The sequence below is a fragment of the Microtus oregoni genome, unplaced genomic scaffold (assembly GCF_018167655.1).
Source record: "Microtus oregoni isolate MIOR12 unplaced genomic scaffold, Mior012 000073F_002, whole genome shotgun sequence".
NCBI classification, from domain to species: domain Eukaryota; kingdom Metazoa; phylum Chordata; class Mammalia; order Rodentia; family Cricetidae; genus Microtus; species Microtus oregoni.
In genome coordinates, this window is record NW_024543982.1 from 1146652 (window position 1) to 1167718 (window position 21067).

Sequence of the window (21067 nt, forward strand, 5' to 3'; positions counted from 1 at the left end):
AGTGGACATATACTCTCTTATAGAGGGGTTTAACGCTCCAGCTACTAAAGAGATTATAGAAATGTGAGTCACCTTAAAGAACTCCTATCAAATATTTTCTTTGAAATTAGGAGTGCTGTATTACTATCTCAGTCAGTGTTCCAATCCTCTGAACAGATACCATGACCAAAGCAACCCTTTAAAAATAAAGCATTTAATTGAGGATTTGATTAGTTTCAGAAGCCTAGTCCATTATCATAATTCAGGAAATATAGGGCAGCAGACAAGAAGATGATGAAAAAGTAGTAGCTTAGAGCTACAGAGAGAGAGAGAGAGAGAGAGAGAGAGAGAGAAAGAGAGAGAGAGAGAGAGAGAGAGAGAGAGAGAGAGAGAGAGAGTGGAGAGAGAGAGAGAGAGAGAGAGAGAGGGAGAGAGGGAGGGAGGGAGGGAGGGAGGGAGGGAGAGAGAGAGAGAGAGAGAGAGAGAGAGAGAGAGAGAGAGAGAGAGAGAGAGAGAAACACCTGGGCTTGGTTTGGTGTTTTTGAAACTTCAAAGCCCAGCCCAAGTGAACATACTTCCTCCAAAAAGACAACACATACCCCAACAAGGCCACACCTCCTAATCGTCCTAATTCTTTCAAATAGTTCCAGTGCCTGGTGACTAAATACTCAAATATAAGATACTATGATGGCAATTCTTCTTCAAATCACCACAACTACCTGCAGAAATACCACTGCAACTGCCATCATAGATCAAGAAAGGTTATACCAAAAGTCCTGTAAAGTCCGAGTATCTTTCTCTAAAGTAGCAAATAAGAATGTTATTTTAGTTTCATAAGTGCCTTGAATCTTTTGTTACTGTTGCTGCTTTTAGCATCAGGAGGACATTTTAATTATTTTAAGCATTCAGGATTTTCACCTTGGTCAGCCATGCCTCCCATATTATATCATGCCACTCTGCTGTGAAAAACTCTTCTACTATGACACAGGTCATGTTTCTTTAGAAGGATGCTGAACTACTTCATTTATGGCCTTGTTGTCATAGGTAGCTTACACTGTGTCATTGCAGAGTTAATCACTTGTTCTGATCCAACAACTTCAGTGATTATCATGTTGATATCATGAAATCTTTTGTACAGATATACGACTTTCACACTTTTAATTCCAGCTACATTTCTCTTATACAACAGAGGAAATTACAGTGATAGCAAGATAATGAGAGTTTTAAACCAAGACATATTGTTCTGGTCCTTGGCATTTGGAGTCTACACAAGTTACATAGTAGTTTGTTAATAAACAGATCTTTTTTTCTCTACCAGAGAGGAAAAATTGTTCAGCTTCTCTCTTTAGTAACTACTATTTTAGGCCTCATCTTTACAAACACATAATGTTTTTAAAGATTTATTTTAATTCTTTTGTAATTGTGTGTATATGTGTATATCTGTGTGTGTATATACACATGAGTGTAGGTGACAGCAGAGTCCAGAAGGTTTAGATATTCCAGAGACTGAGTTACCTACAGTTGTGAACTACTAAAATTCAATTCTATGGACTGTACTTGGGTTCACTGGAAGAACATGCAGTGCTCTTAATCACTTACTAATGTCTCCAGCCCCTATTTTTTTAAAAAAACTGGAATTTACCCTGCCTTGTGTTTAATCTATACACATCTGAAGAGCTGTTAAAAAGAGTCTTGGAACAAAAGTTTCACTTGTGTTTTCATTTTTGTAACTTAATAAGCAAAATATATAAGGTTTTCATAGACAATTCTAGTCATACCACCATCCTCTTATTAATTTCAAATTTTAGAATTGATATATAACTGCCACGTGGTTATACAGTGCTTCTGTGCCAACATTTTTTTTCATTTCTGAATAAGGAATTTATACCTTAAAATTTGAGTAGTGGAACAAATAAAATTATAGTATATGTGTACCAATATGATCTTTTGTATCAGATTCTGACATTAATTTGCCCTAGTAATATTATGCTTATGTGGTTGCTTAAAAATCTGTGATTAGATAATTTTAAAAGTATGGAACTAACCCAAAAGAACTTAGTTAGATTGCTATAGACAATGAGAATGAACACTGGTCCTGTGACTAATTAATTGCTCTCATTTTACATCACTATTAATCAATGTCTGTAGTCTTCTAGTTAGCTAGGAAATTTAGTAGTACCCCAGTACTAAGTTATTCATAGAAACACATTGTTGGCTTTATTCAGTCTATAGTTAAGATTACCTAAAACCAAATTTAATAATAAACACTTGCAAATTCAATGCTTAAATGCTAGGATACTAGTTGCAGAAAAATAAAAATGTTATACATTTTTTATTTGAATCTGTGAAGAGTAGCAGAAATAGTAATAGGATTGTTTATTATCAAAGTCAGTCTACACTGTCAAGAGAAATTATGTACAGAGATTTCCTTACTGTAGGGTTTTAGTATAAAATTTGTATCTGTTTGATCTAGCAAGCTTGTTTCTCATTTATAATAGTCACATGACATTATATTTTGGAAATGAAACTGATATAAAATATGTTTTAGAATTTATACACATCTCATTGTTTCATTAAGCTTATATTTTATATTTTCAATATCTGAAAATTAACATTCACATTCAACCTTATAATAATGCTGTAATCTTTTTGTCATCAATGTAAATAACTATCAAGACAATATTTTTCCAATGCCTCAAATAACTTTCCAGAACATAAATTCCCTGACAAGTATTTCTTCCTTACTTAATTTTCAGTAAATATTTGACTACTTTCATTTTTCTTAAATTATCAAAATAATTAGATTTGATTTGAATTTTAGACACTATAAACAGTTGTTTAGTGAGTGAAGCAAAACCTAAAACAGTGATAAAATCAGCTACCCCATTATTAATTGCATTTTACTTTTCCAATGAGGGATATCTGATGTTGACATTTGAAAATTTGTACAAGTTATAGTTTAATCTTTTTACATTACTTTAATTTTTCATTCTTGCCCATATTCTGATCTATTTCAAATAAAACTCCTTAATGTTTTTCTATTAGTTTGGCAAATAAAGTAGTAGCGAAATTAATTATTGCTTTAAATATATTAAAATGCTTCCTTATGTCTTCTATTTAAAATTAAACTTAATCATTATACCTTTTATGATTTACATAGTCATAGAAAGTGAAATAATAGATTATTTAGATTAATATCCTAGAAAAAAATGAGCATCAGATTTCAAAATTACTCTCTACGGGAGAACTGTAAAAGAGTATGACATTCAGCAAATGACATGCATGTTTCAAGTGGCTCCTGACCTAGTTCAGTAGCCTCCCCTTTCTCTGCTGGAAATCAGAATTAAAGTGTTTTTAAACTTCTTGATAAGATTCAAGAATTACCAGTCTTTCCTAATCATATATGTTTTTATTGCCATTTTATGACAGGCATGTAGGAAGCAAAATAAAGTTGCTTAAAGAGCACTGGTAAAGTAGCCAGGTTTTCTCAGTTAAGATCTACCCAACCCAATACTAATACAAATATTAAGTCTTTCTACCTCTCTGCATTTTACTTTCAAGATGTCTGATTCAAACTCTGACACCAAATGACAAGTAGACATTGTCATTACTGCTATGTTCTGTTAAATATACATGAAGTAAGCCTTTGGGCTTATATATGTAGCTTTGAGTAGAGAAGAAATATTTGACATATAAGTAGCATTTAAAATATTCTGTCAAATTGGGCTTTTTATTATGTAGCTATAGCACACAGATCCCTGTACATTGCCCTTGGTGAGGACAGAAAAATTTTCATATCCTGTTTGTAAGATAAATCATGCAAGGACTATAGTTTTAAAATGGAGAAAGTACATAGTATATTATTACTTCACAAAGTCAGAGGAACACTTGAAAACATACATATAAAACACACAATCAGGACTGAACAATTAGTATTTATATATTTAAAAATATATATGTATATAAATAGATGATTAATGCAAACACTGAAAAAGGAGACTATGAATTTGAATGAGCACAAGAAGGTATACCTGTGAGGGATTGTTTAGAAGAAAGAAATAAAATAGGGAAATGACATAATTATATTAAAAGCTTAAAATTTAAGAGAAATTATTTTAAAAATGAAAAAAATATTTAAATTCTGTATCATATCATTTCCAGAGAAAGAGGTGAACTGTATCTTATCTCAAGTTTGAGTAAAACATTTTTTCACAAATGAGAATGTGAAGTGGTTAATATTTTTAAGAAATTTGGTTTTAAAAGTTTAGTTCCTAAAACACAATCATATATATGTATATATATGGAAATACGGTGTCAAGTGCTTTTACTCCAAACACATGGAATGAATCAGATCCTATAGCATTTTTTTTTATTTGAATTGACTTGCTGTGGTCTACTTTCATACTCTCAAATAAGTTGAGCTATATCTATACAAACTAACTACAAATCAAGATAACTTGGTTACTGTTGTTTAGTGACAATAACACATATTAAGATTTTTTTCTACAAATGAAATGAGGTTCATACAAATTAATTTTATAATTCATTTGGATTAAATGACCTTAAAACAGAATTATGTTGATAGTAACCCCACATTTTTTCTTTCTTTTTATTTAGGTTAGGGAGCCATGACCCATCGGTGGTAATTCTGATACCAAATAATTTAGTTCTCATCTGAAACTTAGAAATATACCAATAATACATCAACTTAAAGAAACACTAGGTTTAGGACTTGAACTCATTTAAAAAATAATCTGAATAGTTTCAAAATAAGGTAGCCACTACAAAAGAAAATCTGGTAACCTAGTTTTCCTCTGGTGAAGCTTTTTAGTACTTAGAGAGTCTTTTCATTATATAAGTCAGAAAGTGCCAAGCAAATACTTTAAAGCAAACATCAGAGCTGTGTAGGACAAATCAGAAATGCATTTTGCTCAAAACATAAACTTCTAAAAACATTGCAGACACTCACTTTTGTAACGTTCAACATGAGCAGTTACATTTAAGAAAGCATCCTGCCAGAGAAGGAAATGTCATCTAAAAGGAATACTGCAACCTTTCTCAGAGACTTTTTGCCACAGTAGAAAATGGTACGGATATTTACAGGTGTTTTAAATAGTGAAGGAAAGCAGAAAACCTCCTAAATGCTTATTTAGTAAGCTAACCATGCCTTTCACTACAGGTTATTAAGTAGTAGGGCATGTTTTAGTTGTGGACTATCATTTAGAATAGAACATTTTTATCTTATTAATATCACCCACAGAGAACAAAATTAAGTTTTAAAAATTATTGTAAATTACAGTTTTGATTATTTTTATAAATTTTATTTTTAAATTAAGCTTCTACTAAAAGATAAAGATAAAATAGAATATGGATTGTACACATAATTATTCAAATGCTGAATAATTTATATGTATATCTATCACATAAAATACTATAAATTGATTTTGTAGTAAATTTTGCATTCTTTGTTGGAATGACATATTTACCAGGTCTTATTGTTTTTCTTTGCAGCCTGAACACTGATGCCGGAACTCCAAGTGATCAAAGACATGGATAGGTGCTGTAGCAGTTACCTGCTTATCTAGTGTTGTGATTCTTTAGAATTCGTACTCAGATTCTTTTAAAATATGGAACATTCAATTACTATTTGTTCATAATTGATGAATAGAACCTTGAAGACATAGGAAGAATTCACTAAAGATTGAACCAACTTTTTAGGGGGCAATCAAATTACTAAACATATTACTTCATTGTTTCTTTGCCCAGTTTCTTTAAATGAGCTCATAGTGCTTCACAAACATTATCACATTTATCCACACTGCAGGTTTATAGTAGGCTAAGTAGGTGGAACAATTTTGAAGATGGATAAAATGTTATTTCTAGATGTATTGAGAAAATAAAATGTAGAAATACTTACTTTGAGCTGTGCTTATTATGAAATAGATTTCTATTTCTCCAATATGGTATTTAATAGAACCTATATTTGCAGACGATTTATTGGTACAAATGATTAATATTTGTTGTTATGCCCTGTGAGCTCACTTCGTAGTAGAAATTGTGCCTGATTTGTTCTCTAAGAAAACAGAGAGCTTTAATTTCTAGATCATGACATGCCTACATTTTCCTTTGAACTGATGATAGTGGAGCAAGTTATTTACTCCCTTGCTACTAGCACATCCCTTGTCTTTAAGGAAGACAATGATAAAAGATGATTCCCAGCATACCAAATAAGCCTCCTTTATTCTTTTCTTTTCCCTTTTCATTCAAAACACTGATTATTCCTTATTATACTAGCAACAGAAAACAGAAATAATTTTGAGAATAAAAATGGCAGACAAAACCAAGGAGTAGGGCAAATATGATGAGCTCATTAACATAATGAATATTTACACTCTTTATACTCTGTTCTAAGCATAATCTGGTAATTAACTAGCATTTTCAAGAGATTTAGAAATAGTTCATTTGACCTGCATTGCTCAGGAAATATCCTGAAATATTTTTAAAAATTTACTTATTAAAGACCAGGCCACAAATTAGTGATTTGTAATTATTACCATTTTTACACCTCCTAAGAATCTAATAATCAGTACTTCAGTGATCAAAAACATTTAATGACACTTCTCAAGTACCAAATATTCTTACTAGACAGGTAAAAATCTTATTCATTGTGTAGTATCTGCCCTAGAACTAAATTCTGTCATGATGAAAATTTTACTCATGTAAATTGCCAGCTGAGATTTTATTCATTTATGTTACTCAGTTCTTGTGGTAATACATGTAGTTTCCTTTGGAATGACCAACAAACTGAAATAACTTTTAAAATAATATATTAATACATATCAATACGATGTAGTTGTTATTTCACATCCTGAAGAATATTTTCTAAGCTATAAAGATTTTTATTTTGGTGATGTACCCAGGATCTAATTATATACAATCTGTAATGTTTCAGCCAACTGCATCAAAAGTAATGCCAACTTAGAAATTATTTATGCAGGATGAAGTAAAATATTTTGGCAATATCAAATATATAATCTGAATAGCCATGATTAATGACTAAAAGTATAATATTCAGAATCATCTCTTCATCATATAGAGAAAGAACATGTACCAAATGGTACTAAAAATTGAATACTATTGTCAAATTAGATCAGTTAAACATATAGTAGTGTGTCTTCTTAACCATTTTCGGTGAATGGTATGAATCTTTTTCTTTTTTTATTTGCATTTCCCACTTGTTTTCCCTCTTTATGAAGCCTTATGTTAGTTATTCCTTTCTATAAACTTTAAATGTATAACACAGGAGGGAAGGAAGTGTCACACATACTGTATTTAGGACAGCTAAATGTGGATTTTGAAGTATTCAACCTATCATTAGAGAGGGTCCTATATGGAGAAGACCATACCATCCTCCTGTGCCATCCAAGTGACACATTTCTACAATAAGGGGAGGATTTCACAAACTTCTATTTTTACTTAAAGCACTGCTATGTGTATATACATGTAATTCCTCATTTTACCCATTGAATATATATTAAAGCAGTAAACTAACTGCCAATTATCCCCAAGTACCAATGTATGTGTCCTTCTTACAAGTTTCAAAGCAGCCAACATTCCTCTGGGGAGGGATTTTGATTGCTTTTCTTAGTCTATAATTATTTTTACACATAGAATGAATCTAAGATCATCTCTGTTTGAGGTTCAAGTGTAAACTCTCTTAAAAACATGAAGCAGTCAACTACTAATTAGCTGTTGCCTATTTCTAATGAAGTGAGCATGGCAAATTTGGATTAAAATTCAGCAGCAGGTCTCTTCTGTTTATGCTTCCAGATGTTTTTGTTTTATCTAGGAGTTTACTTTGACAGCTATTACTAAATGATAAATCACTCATATTATAGCTGACATGCATTTTGAATTGAAACATGGCAAACTTTGAGACTGTTCCAAGGAGCAGTGCTGATTACCAGGTCAATACTTGTTCTTTTCTTATCGTCAGTCTGTATTGGAATATTCAAAAAAGTAGTAGATGATGTCTCAATATTATAGAATATGTCACACTGTTTAAACCCTACTATCCTTAAATTTGGAGAAGTTTTACTATTGGACTCTCAAAATTATTTCATTCTGGCTAAACCAATCGATTTACATAATAATATTGTCTTCTTTGTAGCCTAGTGTTTCTGATTTGCAAGCTGATGTGAAAACTATTCCATATAGGCTTTTCTTTGTAAGTGGGCACATTTAATGAAAGATACTGACAGATATGTTTGTCACTTGTAATGAAGATAAGAATTAAACATAATAAGGTGAAAGATTTTTCAAAAACTGCATTTTTCCAAAAGACCAATGGTGATTGTTTTTTCCATTCATTTCTGTGTTTATATAACTCTTTAGATGACATGGTTTGTTTTAATCTTGCTTTAAAATTTGTAATGTTCACAATTTGCACTGCATGATTCAAGTCTTATTATTGTATAAATTTCAATCCTGGTAAAAATGACCGGATGTTTATGAGCTTTCCATTAATATTGAGACTGTGTGTACAGAGGATGAGGTGGATTGTAGAACTGAGAAACTAATTTTATCACAGCTTGAACAGTCTAGAGACAAGAATTTCACTACTGTGCTCAGAATCTATCTCCAAAAGACTAGCCTAAACACTTTTCTAAGATTAAAAATTAAAGAACAATTTTTATGAATAGGTGTTTTATTTTCTAGTCCCTGCAAGTTAGTTCCGTTTCTTTCTTGGGCAAATTTCTATTTACCTTCTAATGAAGTCTAACACTCTAGATTTTCTGATTAACATAAGATGCAATTATTTTATTTTGCTATCTTATATCTTCTTGATTTTTGGTTGTAAAATGTTTCCCACTGAATAACATGAAAACTTATACACAGAAAAATATTTTAGAGATTTCCATATTTTACCCCTTACAATTAAAATCTTTTCCAATCTGACATGATTTTAAAACAGCAGTATCAGCCAAGTGTGGTGATGCTTGCTTCCTTCTACAGAGGGTACATGTGATTTTAAAAAGATGCAATTTTAAGTGTTTCTTGAGCACAGGATTTGTGCTAATTTATAGATGCATTCTTTTGTAACCAAAGGCTATTTATTTAGGTTGCTAAACATGCAGGTCATAAGCCATTACAATGCAAAAGAGCAATTTTAAGCCCAAAGAGGCAGAATAGAATTTCTTTTTCATTTTCAATAATAAACTTTACATATATCAATCAAATGATATCTAACTACCAGATGATATGGACTCTATATTACAAATATTTAAATGAATATTGATTTTACCACTTAAGGTTCAAATGATATCAAGAACTTGTCTCTATAAGGTACACAAAGTCTTACAGTTAAGATGGGGAATGAAAATTCGAAATGTACAAAGCTATAATTATTTTAGGGCCAAACCAGGAAATGTCTTTCCTTCTGTTTTGGTAAAGCACAGGAGCTTCAAGTGTAACTTTATGTGCAAAAGGAAAAGCTAATATAGATCCCTATAGACATTATAAATTAGTTTATGAAAAGAGTCTTTATCAGTTTTCCATGTCTTCAATGCTATGTAAAGAAAAGAAGCTGAAGCATGAAGTTTACTTGATGGATCTTTGAATTCTGATGTATTAACATAAAGAGATGTTAAGTTAAACTTTACCAATATTAAATCAATCCTGTTACATCAAAGCATTTTACATTCCTGAAGATAGATGTTTTAGAACTTTCATACCTATGTTTCAGTAATGTTCCACAGAAGAACTAACACTTTTTCTTTTCTTTAAAGGAGGTAACTATGACTGTTTAGCAATGGCACAGCAGTTGTGTTCAGCCTGAACTTCCTGGCTTTACATTAATGAAGATGCTTGTGATTCCAGTATATATCTGAAAATATTCATCATCGAGTTATTTCACTTATGTTTATCATGAAAGTTTTGTTTACTGAATTATCATTTCTGTGTTACATTAAGGAAGAAGGAACATGTGCATATTTTAAAAGCAGTGATGTAAACTTTGTCTGTGCATTAGATTGACCAATTTAAGAACATGAACTAAACCCTGACTAATGTTAACTTGACTATATTTGATGCATTTTTATGCTAATTTCTGCTTGGCGTTTTGTCCTTCAAAGAAAAAATACAGTAGTGTCCTAGAGAATAGAAACTTACATGTATTGTTTCTCTGTTCTACCGTATGTTAAGTTAAAGTACAATTTTGTTTAAAATGTACTTGCTAAACTTAAGTATAAATAAAAGAATTTTGACTTTGTCAGTTATCACTGAGTTTTTATTTTCATATTGCCAACTACAATCATTGAAGAATATAGCAGAAACATTAAAATCAACATCTCGAAAGGATGAAGATGCTAGTATGCCTTTCTTTAGTGTTACGTTCAAAAATATAACACTGTGGCACTTTCCCACTTCACTGGTTTAAAATTGTCATGGGAGGCGGTGGCGGGGAGGAGGCAGAAATCCTTAATAAAGAAATAAATTAAAAAAATAAAATAAAATTGCCAATATACTTGTTTTATATTGTGTTAGTGACTTACACTAGGTTTACTCTTCCTGCATGTGTATGTTTAATGATTCTACTTCTAGGATAGAGGATTGTAATCAGAAGTAGAGAAATGCCATAAATGAAGAACTAGGAACCAGGAAATCTCTGTATATCTATTTCCAAAAGTTTCTTTTAGACTCACTTTCAGGTGAAAACTATCTGAAATAAAGCAATATATATATATATATATATATATATATATATATATATATATGTGTGTGTGTGTGTGTGTGTGTGTGTGTGTGTGTTATACATTAAAATACACACACACACACATATATATATGATTTATTAGTTCTTTATCTGAAAAAATGGAAATACTCCAAACTATTGTGATATCTTGCTGTGCCTTTGATTTTCACTGTGAATTTCACTAGCCAACACCAATAAAACCATACTACAAGTTGAATGGCATACTACCTTAAACTTTTCTCCTCCAAATAAACTTTCCTATGATCTGTAAGTTTCTCCTCAGAGTCTCAGAGCACTTGAACCAATCTTTACAGCCTCACTCCTGTTCTCTGCACCTACTAACATGAAAATCTGTGTTCCTGAAATAGTCATCACAACAACACATTAGTTATTCCCACAACTTAGAAGACTGAAATCAAGAAGAAATTATTACACCCCATATTCACAAAGATTGATTGGTTATCGTATTTTTGGGTCAGATAGAGAACTCAAAATGATGTTATTTTTCTAATTGACAAGATTTCTGTGTTTGATAGTTGGAATTTGAAACCACATATATTTGTATAGGCACACATTTTTATGAGTATAATGGTAGTTCTGCTTGTTTATATAAGTAAACACTTTAATTAAAAAATTTTACATTATAAAAATATACTTTATTCTAATCAATGAAACTTACATTGAAATTGTTTAACACATTCCAATTTGAATTAATCTTTGACAGGGAATAAGGTGAGACATAAAACTAAATTTTTCAAATGGTTAAAACTATACCTTGGAGTGCTAAAATATTGGGAGAAGTACTCTTTGAATTTAAGAAATCAACTATATATATATATATATATATATATATATATATACCATATTTTCTCTACCTCCATAGTGTTTTGTCTAATTTATATTTGTTTTAAAATTGAAGATGATAATTGTAATATTATCCTTACAGATTACCATGGTTAAAGTTCTGATTTTCTGAACATTTTTAGAACTCTGAATCTATTCTCCTTTGTTTAACTTTTTGCCTGACCATTATCAATAACAAATTGTAACTGATCCCTCTAAACAATGGCAAATATCCATAACCCAATTAAAGATAAAAACTAGCGACCCCATCTCTTGGGAATGTGGGCATCATATTTTTAAATTTACTTGCTGCTGTTTGAGGTGATGGCAGCTTCAGGGAATCATGAAAAGAAAAATTTGGGTTGTCAAGTCCTGAGAGAGGTATCTGTATCATTTGTTGTCTAGTCTTTATGTAATGTTCAGGGCTTGCCTCAAGTCCTGGCTAGAATAATCTGTGATGCTGGGTCATCTCAGCTAGCCACCTCAAAATTATTGTGAGAAGTTTGTAGTCCAAAGCAGATCTTTAGGTGATGTTTGTCAGCTTAGTGGTCTTAGCAAAGTCTTAGTGGAATCAATGTTGTGGGTCCCCATCCTTTTTTTGAAGACTTCAAAAGCCACTGTTAAGCATAGTCTTGGTTCACTGCAGAAAACTGTAACACTTAAAATGTCATATACAGCAGATCTCAAAGAGGTTAAAGGACTATACTCTGTTATGTACATCAAGTACAAAAAAAGTAATTTCTAATTCCTGATAGAGACTCAAACCTGAAATCATGTATAGGAAGCTAAATGAAGCATTTTTCTAGAATTAGTTAGCACTCTATATGACCACTAATATCATGACAAAAAGTTTAAATACATTATATCTATCTATCTATCTATCTATATATATATATACATATATATTATATCTGATAAATTTTGAGATAATATTTATACCTTAAAATGCTGTTAAAGAGTCAAAATAATCAGTATTAGTGGAAATAAAATAGTCTCTTAAATTTGGTTTTTCTTCTGTCCCAGATCGGAAGGCTCTTCTGAGATGACACAGAGATTTAGATTTTGCTTTAACAAGCAAGTTTGGGTTTAGAGAAGGGGAGAGTCCAAATCTAGCTTTAATCTTTAATTACACTGGACTACAAAAAGACCATTTGAATTATATGTTTGTAGACAGTAGCAGAAATGACCATTTTGGAAGATTTTGAAATGTGATATACCAATAGGAGGTGGGAGGTCCTTGGACTTCCCACAGGGCAGGGAACCTGGTCTGCCCTTCAGGCTGGTGAGAGAGGGGGAGTTGATTGGGGGAGGGGGAGGGATATGGGAGGCAGTGGCGGGGAAGAGACAGAAATCTTTAATAAATAAATAAATTAAATTAAATTTAAAAAAAGATCCTTTATCGGGACTACCTCTCTAGATAAGATAAAAAATGACTGTTTCTTTCTTTGCAGCTGCAAGTTACAGCCCACCAATTATGGAGTTGACAAAGGAAAAACTGTTCCTTGCTTGCTCTGTGACAAGTTATTTAGATTTATTTCATGCGCGTTGTCAAGATGACTCTGTTTTTATCATTTACTTAAGAAATGGAATGTGACTTTCAAATGTAACGCCTGATAGATTTTGTGGGTAATTAAAAGCTGCGAAGAAAAAGGAGAACTGGAATTCAACACAAGTAAATAAAGAGAAACCATCAGAAAAAAATAATAAATAAAAAAATAAAATATACAGGCTGATATAATTCCATAGATTTTTCTATTATCCAATATCTCTTTACAGCTGTTGTTCTGTTTTTATTAGCATTTACAAAATTGAAAGTTAACAAAGCATTGTGAATGCCCAGTTCATACAGCATAGCATCAAACAGTCTAGACAAGAGCAGTTGCTTGTGAAAATGGCTAACAAACTGCAAATGGAGCCTCTTCGTTGCCCATCTTCCTCTTGAAGTAATTGGTGCTGGTAGGAACAGATGTGTCTCACTGCCATAAAAAGTCCTAAGTTCTTAAACATTTTAAAGGCCATATTCTGTATTCATTGAAAGGCTTGAAGAATGCCTATCCATCTGAAATACATTTCTGTATATCTAGAAAATCTAACATGACTACAAGCCTGACTATTTTGTTGAGAAAGGTTTCTGTCCCATCCAGTACCACAGACATCTATATAAATAAGAAATTGATTGGCTCAGGCTTTTTATTAACAATTATAACTCATATTAGCCCATAATTCTTGTCTGTTTTAGCCACAAAGCTTGGTACCTTTTATCAGCGAGGCAGTCTCATCTTGCTTCCTCTGTGTGTGGATGATGTCTGTAGCCTGAACCTTTTCACTTTGCAGAATACTTATATTCTTGTTGCCCCATATACTTCCTGCCTTGTTGTCTCACCTATATTTTATGCCTGGCTACTGGCCAATCAGAGTTTTATTAAAATACAACTGATAAATCTTTAAAGGGTACAAGATCATTGTCCCACAGCAGCACCCCCCAATTTTTTTCAAAACAAGAACTCTGAATCTAATCTCTTTGTTTAGCTTTTTTCCCCCTGACTATTATCTATAACAACTTGTAACCAACACTCTAAACAAAGAAAAACATCCATAATCCCTTTTTTGGTAATATGGGCATAGTCCTCTAGGCTACTTCCTGCTGATTGGGATTGCTGATAATCTTATGGGGAACTAAAGAAAATTTTGAATTATGCTCAAGTTCTGACTGGAATATCCTGTGAGGGCTGGATCAGCTCAGACAGAAGTCTTGAGGCTGTTCTGAATGTAGAACTCAGACATCTGGGCCATCTGCTCTTATCAGAGATATCTCAGGGGGTAGTCTTTGATTAAACCTGATTTTTCTTAACTCAGAATGAATCGACAACTTCTCATTTCCTCTGGGAAAAAAAAAACATTTTCTCTAAAATAACATATCTTTTGACTTAAATATTGAAATCAAGGTATTTTCAAAATACATATGTCGGATTAATCCAGCAGCATTTATAATAAAATATGTTTTAGCATCTGTTGCTCCTTCCTCAGCATTCAAACAATTCAAAGACTACACAGTAACATACAGTATCCAGACTCTCGTGTATTTCCATCTTTATGCAGCTTTATTTTAAACTCTACTTTTTTTCTTTTTTTTAAATTTTTGGTTTTTTGGAGACTAGGTTTCTCTGTGTGTCTTTGGCTGTCCTTGTACTCACTCTGTAGACCAGGTTGTCTTTGAACTCACAGAGATCTGTCTGCCTCTGCCTCCCAAGTGTTGGGGTTAAAGGTGTGTGCCACCACACCCAACTACTCTCTTTGTTTCTTTTTTATTTTAAAGATTTTATTCTTTTTTCTCTCCCAATCCTACATATATTTTTTAAACACACTGTAAACCATGTAGAGAGTTTCTTCATCTGAATCTATCTTTACTGTATATCTCTCTTTTTCTCATCACATGAGTCTTTAATTTGCTAAGTGATATGGCTAGGATTAAAGCGGTGACTTTGATGGCTGGATCCACCCCATTTCTTAGCTTTCTGTGGCGGACCTCTCGACCGGCGAGAAAGAATGACCACCACATCAGGATTCCACTCAGATCACGCTTTTACTGGAGTGCCCTTGATTGATGGGGAGCAGGGAACAAGAGGGCGGAAGACGAGGGACAGGGAGCGAAGGGGAGAGGCAGCAGGAAGCGAAGGGACCAGGGACCAGGGTGCACTTAGGCAGCCGCTTAAATAGGGAATTGGCACACGGGTCGCCCTGTGATTGGCTGCCACCAACAGCTGACACCAGACCGCATCGGGATAGGCTCAAGGATCCTCATCCACCGCGCATGCGGGAAGCGGGGACACGCAGCTCTCAAGGCCATAGCCAAACATGGAGTTGTTTATAACCAACAAGACAGGATGTCGGCGCCATCTTGTAATGGCGATCCTGTCCGGCTCACTACAATTCCCCTTTATTGTTTGTAAGCAATGAGCACAGGACTAACGTCATCCAATCTGACCCCTACCTCATGATGTGTTGGTCGATCGAGGATGGAAGATATTTTCCATGGACACACCTTCCCCTGTGCAATGGGTACTCGAGGAACCCCGGGGGTGCAAAGGCTGTGTCGCAGGAACCTACAACTGAAAGACCCCCACAGTATAGACAAACAGCTAAGCAGCAGCAATGCCAGGCTTAAACTTTGGAGCAACACAAGTAACATTAGAGCAGGGAAGTTCGACTTGAGAGCAAGGGCGGAGAAGCCAGGCAAGATATCTGCGGTCAGCCGGTCAGCCATCTGGCCCCAAGCGATAAGGAACCCGCAGCTGGCCTGCTCTAATGAGAACATCCCGTTTGCTTAGGGAAACAGGATGCCTATAGTCAGCACATGTGCCCAACTTAGAATATCAGTAATTTACAGAAGAGACAACTCCCCCTATGAAAGATCCCAGCTTGGCTGCTGTAACGTCATTTCACAAAGCTTTTGATGAACGACTGTAAGTGCAGAGTAAGGTCAGGGTCCCTGGCTGCAAAACAGGATATTTATATCCATAGATTCGGACAGGACATCAATTAACAGGATATCTGTTCCCATACATCTGTGCTGGGAAAGGAAAAACCACCTGTGCCCCTTGCCCCATTCCAACTGACCACTAACAATGCATTTGCTTCTGTAATCTGCTTCTGCTGCCCTCTTTCCTATAAAAAGACCTTCCCCCAGTCTGCAGGCGCGCTTGTCTTCCGAGAGACTAAGTCGCCCCAGGTACCTGTGTACTGAATAAAGCCTCTTGCTGTTTGCATCCGAAGAGTGATCTCGCTGTTCCTTGGGAGGGTCTCCTTAGCCTGAAAGACTGCCCACCACTGGGGTCTTTCACAACCACACACCTTCCCAAGTGCAATGGATCGACAGATCCCATGGGGTGCAAAGGCTGTGCAGGAGGAACCTACATCCGCACACCTACCCAAGTGCAATGGATCAATCAACAGATCCCATGGGGTGCAAAGGCTGTGCAGGATGGAAGCCCTAAGCGTCTCTTAGTGCTGACAACCATATCTGGGGGAAGGAGCCACACTCCAGGGTAGCTAAAGCCTGAGAGATTATAACCTTGTCCCAATATAGCCTTATCCCTATTGGTCTGGGCTCGAAGGCAGCAAACCAACCACAGGTACAACACACAGCCATCCAGGCAGCTTGCCAAAAACATGCCCACGGAACTGAAAGCACAGGGACCCTTTCACTATCCTAAAAGGGTCACTTTAGACTTATAATTCAAGGTTTCTATCGGTGGTAAAAATCTGGGGAAATCATGGCGAACGGGCATCGCCTTTGGGAAGGCTGACAGGATTCTCCTTCTGTGCTCCACCTTCCCCTGGATCCACATCATCAGGGATGTCAGCTGGAACTTCCTCCAGAGACTCAGCCTCATCCTTAGGAACTTCCTTGATCATGCGTGTCAGCCGGCTCGGAACCCAAAGCGGAGCCTCTTGGCCCTGTGGAAAAACACATACAGCTCCCCTGGATCTTGCCACCGCAAGATCCGGTCCATACCATTTGTTATCCAATATATCTTTCCACATCACATATTCCTTTTGTTCCATAGGGCCTGCTGCATGCTTTTCAGCTGCTGCAGTACCCGACTCATTCAGGTTTAAAAAGTTAAGTGTGAAGAGAGCAAGGGAGATTCTTTCCCTGGGGGAAGCGGATTCAGCTATTCCCCCTTTTTGTTTTTGTAGAATTTAATATTTTTGTTGGATCTCTCCACAATACCTTGTCCTTGTGGATTGTATGGAAGACCCGTAATATGGGTCACTTGGAGCTGTGTGCAAAAGGCACGAAATCCATGGGAGGTATATGCCGGGCCATTGTCTGTCTTCAGGCTTAGGGGTTTTCCCCAGGCAGCCCAGGCCTCAAGGCAATGTGTTTTTACATGAGTCACCTTTTCTCCCGCTAGGGGCGTGGCATGAATAATGCCAGAAAAGGTATCCACTGATACATGTAAATATTTTAATTCGTCAAAATCAGGCAGATGGGTAACATCCATTTGCCACAACGCATTAGGTTGCAGCCCTCTAGGGTTGACCCCAACATTAGGGGGGTATAAAAAGGTCACATATGAAGAACAGGCTTTAACTATATCTCTGGCTATCAGTCTGGAAATATGAAATTTTTTTCTAAGGGTATTGGCAGACACATGTCAAAGCTTATGAAAATCTCGTGCTAATTCTACAGGGTCCGAGACGACCAAAGCCATGGACCGGGTAAGGCAGTCAGCCAAATCATTGGCCTCAGACATGGGTCCTGGAAGCAAAGTATGAGCCCGAATATGTCCAATGAAAAAGGGATTATCCCTTTGTAAAATGCATGCTTGAATTTGACATAAAATATTGGAAACTGTACTTGAATTTCTAACAAAGGTAGCCACCTCCAATGAGGCAACAGCATTTACCATATATTTAGAATCTGAAAATAAATTGAAGGGTTCTGAAAATCTTTTAAAAACTTCCAGCATGGTCATACATTCCGTGACTTGTGGGGAATCAGGTCGAAAATCAAGCAAAATGGGTTCCCTACCTTGAATTACTATGGCACCTTTGCCAGTTTTGAAGCCATCAGTAAAAACAGTCAGGGCCATATTAATGGGCTTTTTAAAGGTAACCTTAGGAAAATACACGAAGTTCCTTTCCACAAAATTTAATAGGGGATGTCTTGGATAGTGATTATCAATAAGGTTAGGAAAAGCGCAAACCAAAACAGCCCATTCATTTACTGTAGCTGCCAATGTCTCTACCTGTCCTTTGGTATAGGGAATAATCAATTTATCTGGCATGGTTGCAAAAGATGATAAGCAATGTTTTATCCCCAATACCGCTTGAGAAGCAACCAACTCAGGATAATATTGAATAGCTTTGGTACCTGAAGAATTACCATGGATCCACCATAAAGGGCCATCTTGCCATAGCACCCCAGTAGGGTAATGTACAGTTTTTAAGATGTATAAGAATATGGGCAAAGCAGGATCGACTCGGCACAATTGTGCCTTAGTCATTGCTTTCTCCACCTGTTTTAAAGCCTTTTCAGCCAAGGGGGTCAAAGTTCTGTTCGAATTAACATTTGGATCACCTTCCAAAATAGAAAACAAGGGCAACAACTTTGCCCGGGGGATGTTTAAATACCCCCTAATCCAATTTATATCCCTCAATAATTGTTGAAAATCATTAAGTGTCCTCAAATGATGAGTGTGAATGGAAATCTTTTGAGGGGTCACCGTCAAAGGGGATATAATTGCCCCCAGAAATTTTATAGCAGTAGTCTGTTGGATCTTATCAGGTGCCAAGACCAGGCCCCAACGGCGTGGAAAAATGAAAATAGATCTACATCCATCTCCATGTACAAAATTTAAGTTTAAATGAGCCAAAGGCCTCAGCATATAAAAATTATGTTGAACCTCACAGAGAAAAATTTTTGAAGCACATTTTGCCATGTCTCAAACACAGCCTCAGTGGCACAAACATTTGGAGAAACCATAAATCTCCTGAATTGAGAAACTTTTGTATAGCAAGGCTATATAGTGGGAAAAGATCTTTATTTATTACAGACCTAAACTGAAAATTTTTAACAGACGAACTTAAAAATGACTGAGACATTTAAAAAATGTTTAAATATAATATCCTTTAGCCATCAGAGAAATGCAAACCAAAACTCTGAGATTTTATCTTATCCTTGTAGAAATGACCAAGATTAAAAATTATCGCTAACAATTTGTGCTTAAGAAAATGTGGGTAAAGAAAAAACCTTATTGTTGGAAGTGTAAACCTACAGTCACCTTTTGATCACACACAGTATTGAAAAACCTGGATAAACCAGACTCCTCCAGCAGGAAGAGAAGAATCAAAAATCCAGGGCCAGCCAGTTCAGCGACCCTGCATCAGGAACTAGCAGAAGACAAAGCCAGACTGCAATCCTGATAACAATCCCGAGAAACAGTGAGTCTCCCCAGTGAGATTATCATTGTACTGTTTTAGGAACTAGCCCAAGAGAAAGCCAGACCAGATCTTAAGAATAATCTTGAGAAACAGGGAGTTTCCCCCTGCAGGTACTATCGTTTTAGGAACTAGCTGATTACGACCTTGGGAGTGGTCCCCAGAGGCAGGAAGTTGTCCCCCTGTGACCACCACGGGATTTTTGGAATTTATGACCCTCCTGGACCACTGGGCTGTGGTCCCTTTTTTCTTAAAAATTCTTTCTCCAGGTCACTAGGGGTCGAACTCCTCCCCGGCCAATCAAAGCCATGTGACCTCAGCAAGGATGGTCTCCGGCGAGCCATGTGGGGGCCCGCACAATCCCTAGACCTTAGTGAGAGTCTCCCCAGCATTGGGAGTCTCCCATTATGTCTATTGTTTAAAATTAGGCGAATATCTACCTCAAAACTTAGCAATACCCCTTTTGGGCCTAAATACAAAGTTGTTTAACCACAAGCCTTGCTTGGAGGTGTGGCTGAGCAGAGCAGCTGGGCCGACCTGATCCAGGCCGGTTGCTCCAGGCTAGGACAGAGGTTCAAGCTGGTGAGCCTCACCAGGGTCGTGTTGTGCTTCTATGCCCTGAGGCCCATGCTGGGAGTGGCCTAGCGTTCTAGCCTGTTGGTCCTCAAGGCAGGTCCTATGTTTGCAGCTTTGCATCTTGGAGCCGCAGCTGTTCACATTCTACAAAATCTGGAGGCCTCGGTAACTCGAACCAGAAGAATATAATTCCCTTTCTTAGCATATCTTGTTTAGCGGCCAGATCTCTACCAATCCTATCATAGGATGACACATTAAGATTGCCAGAGGCGGCTTTCTCCAGTTTTTCCTCCTCCTCAGACCGATCCAGGCCCGCAAATTCCTCAAGCGCTGGATAGAGGGGACCTTCCCTCTTTTCATTAGCCTCTCTTTTAGAGAGGTTTGTACCAGGATCCTTTTTTTTACTTTTTTTCTTTCAGGCCTTTCCAAGTTTCCTCCCTTTGAATCTGAATCTGAAAAACTGTTCTGGTGTTTAATGCGGGCCTTTTGCCCCTCTCTCGGAACGTCAACGTTGTTCCCCGCCCTGAGGTTGCTGCCGGACTTACGGCAGTGCAACCAGAGAAAGCAGGCCAGTACCAACACCACAAACGCCACGGACACGAGACCAAACATCCAAGAACCCACTCCCGCAAACAGCATACTTGGGGAGACTGAAATTAGCATACTGGGAGAAACTCACCAACATCGCCACTCCGCGTGTTGAGTTTAGAATCCTCTTCGGCCCTTCGCCTGGCGACCGAAGTTCCCGGGGTTTCGACACCAGCTGTGGCGGACCTCTCGACCGGCGAGAAAGAATGACCACCACATCAGGATTCCACTCAGATCACGCTTTTACTGGAGTGCCCTTGATTGATGGGGAGCAGGGAACAAGAGGGCGGAAGACGAGGGACAGGGAGCGAAGGGGAGAGGCAGCAGGAAGCGAAGGGACCAGGGACCAGGGTGCACTTAGGCAGCCGCTTAAATAGGGAA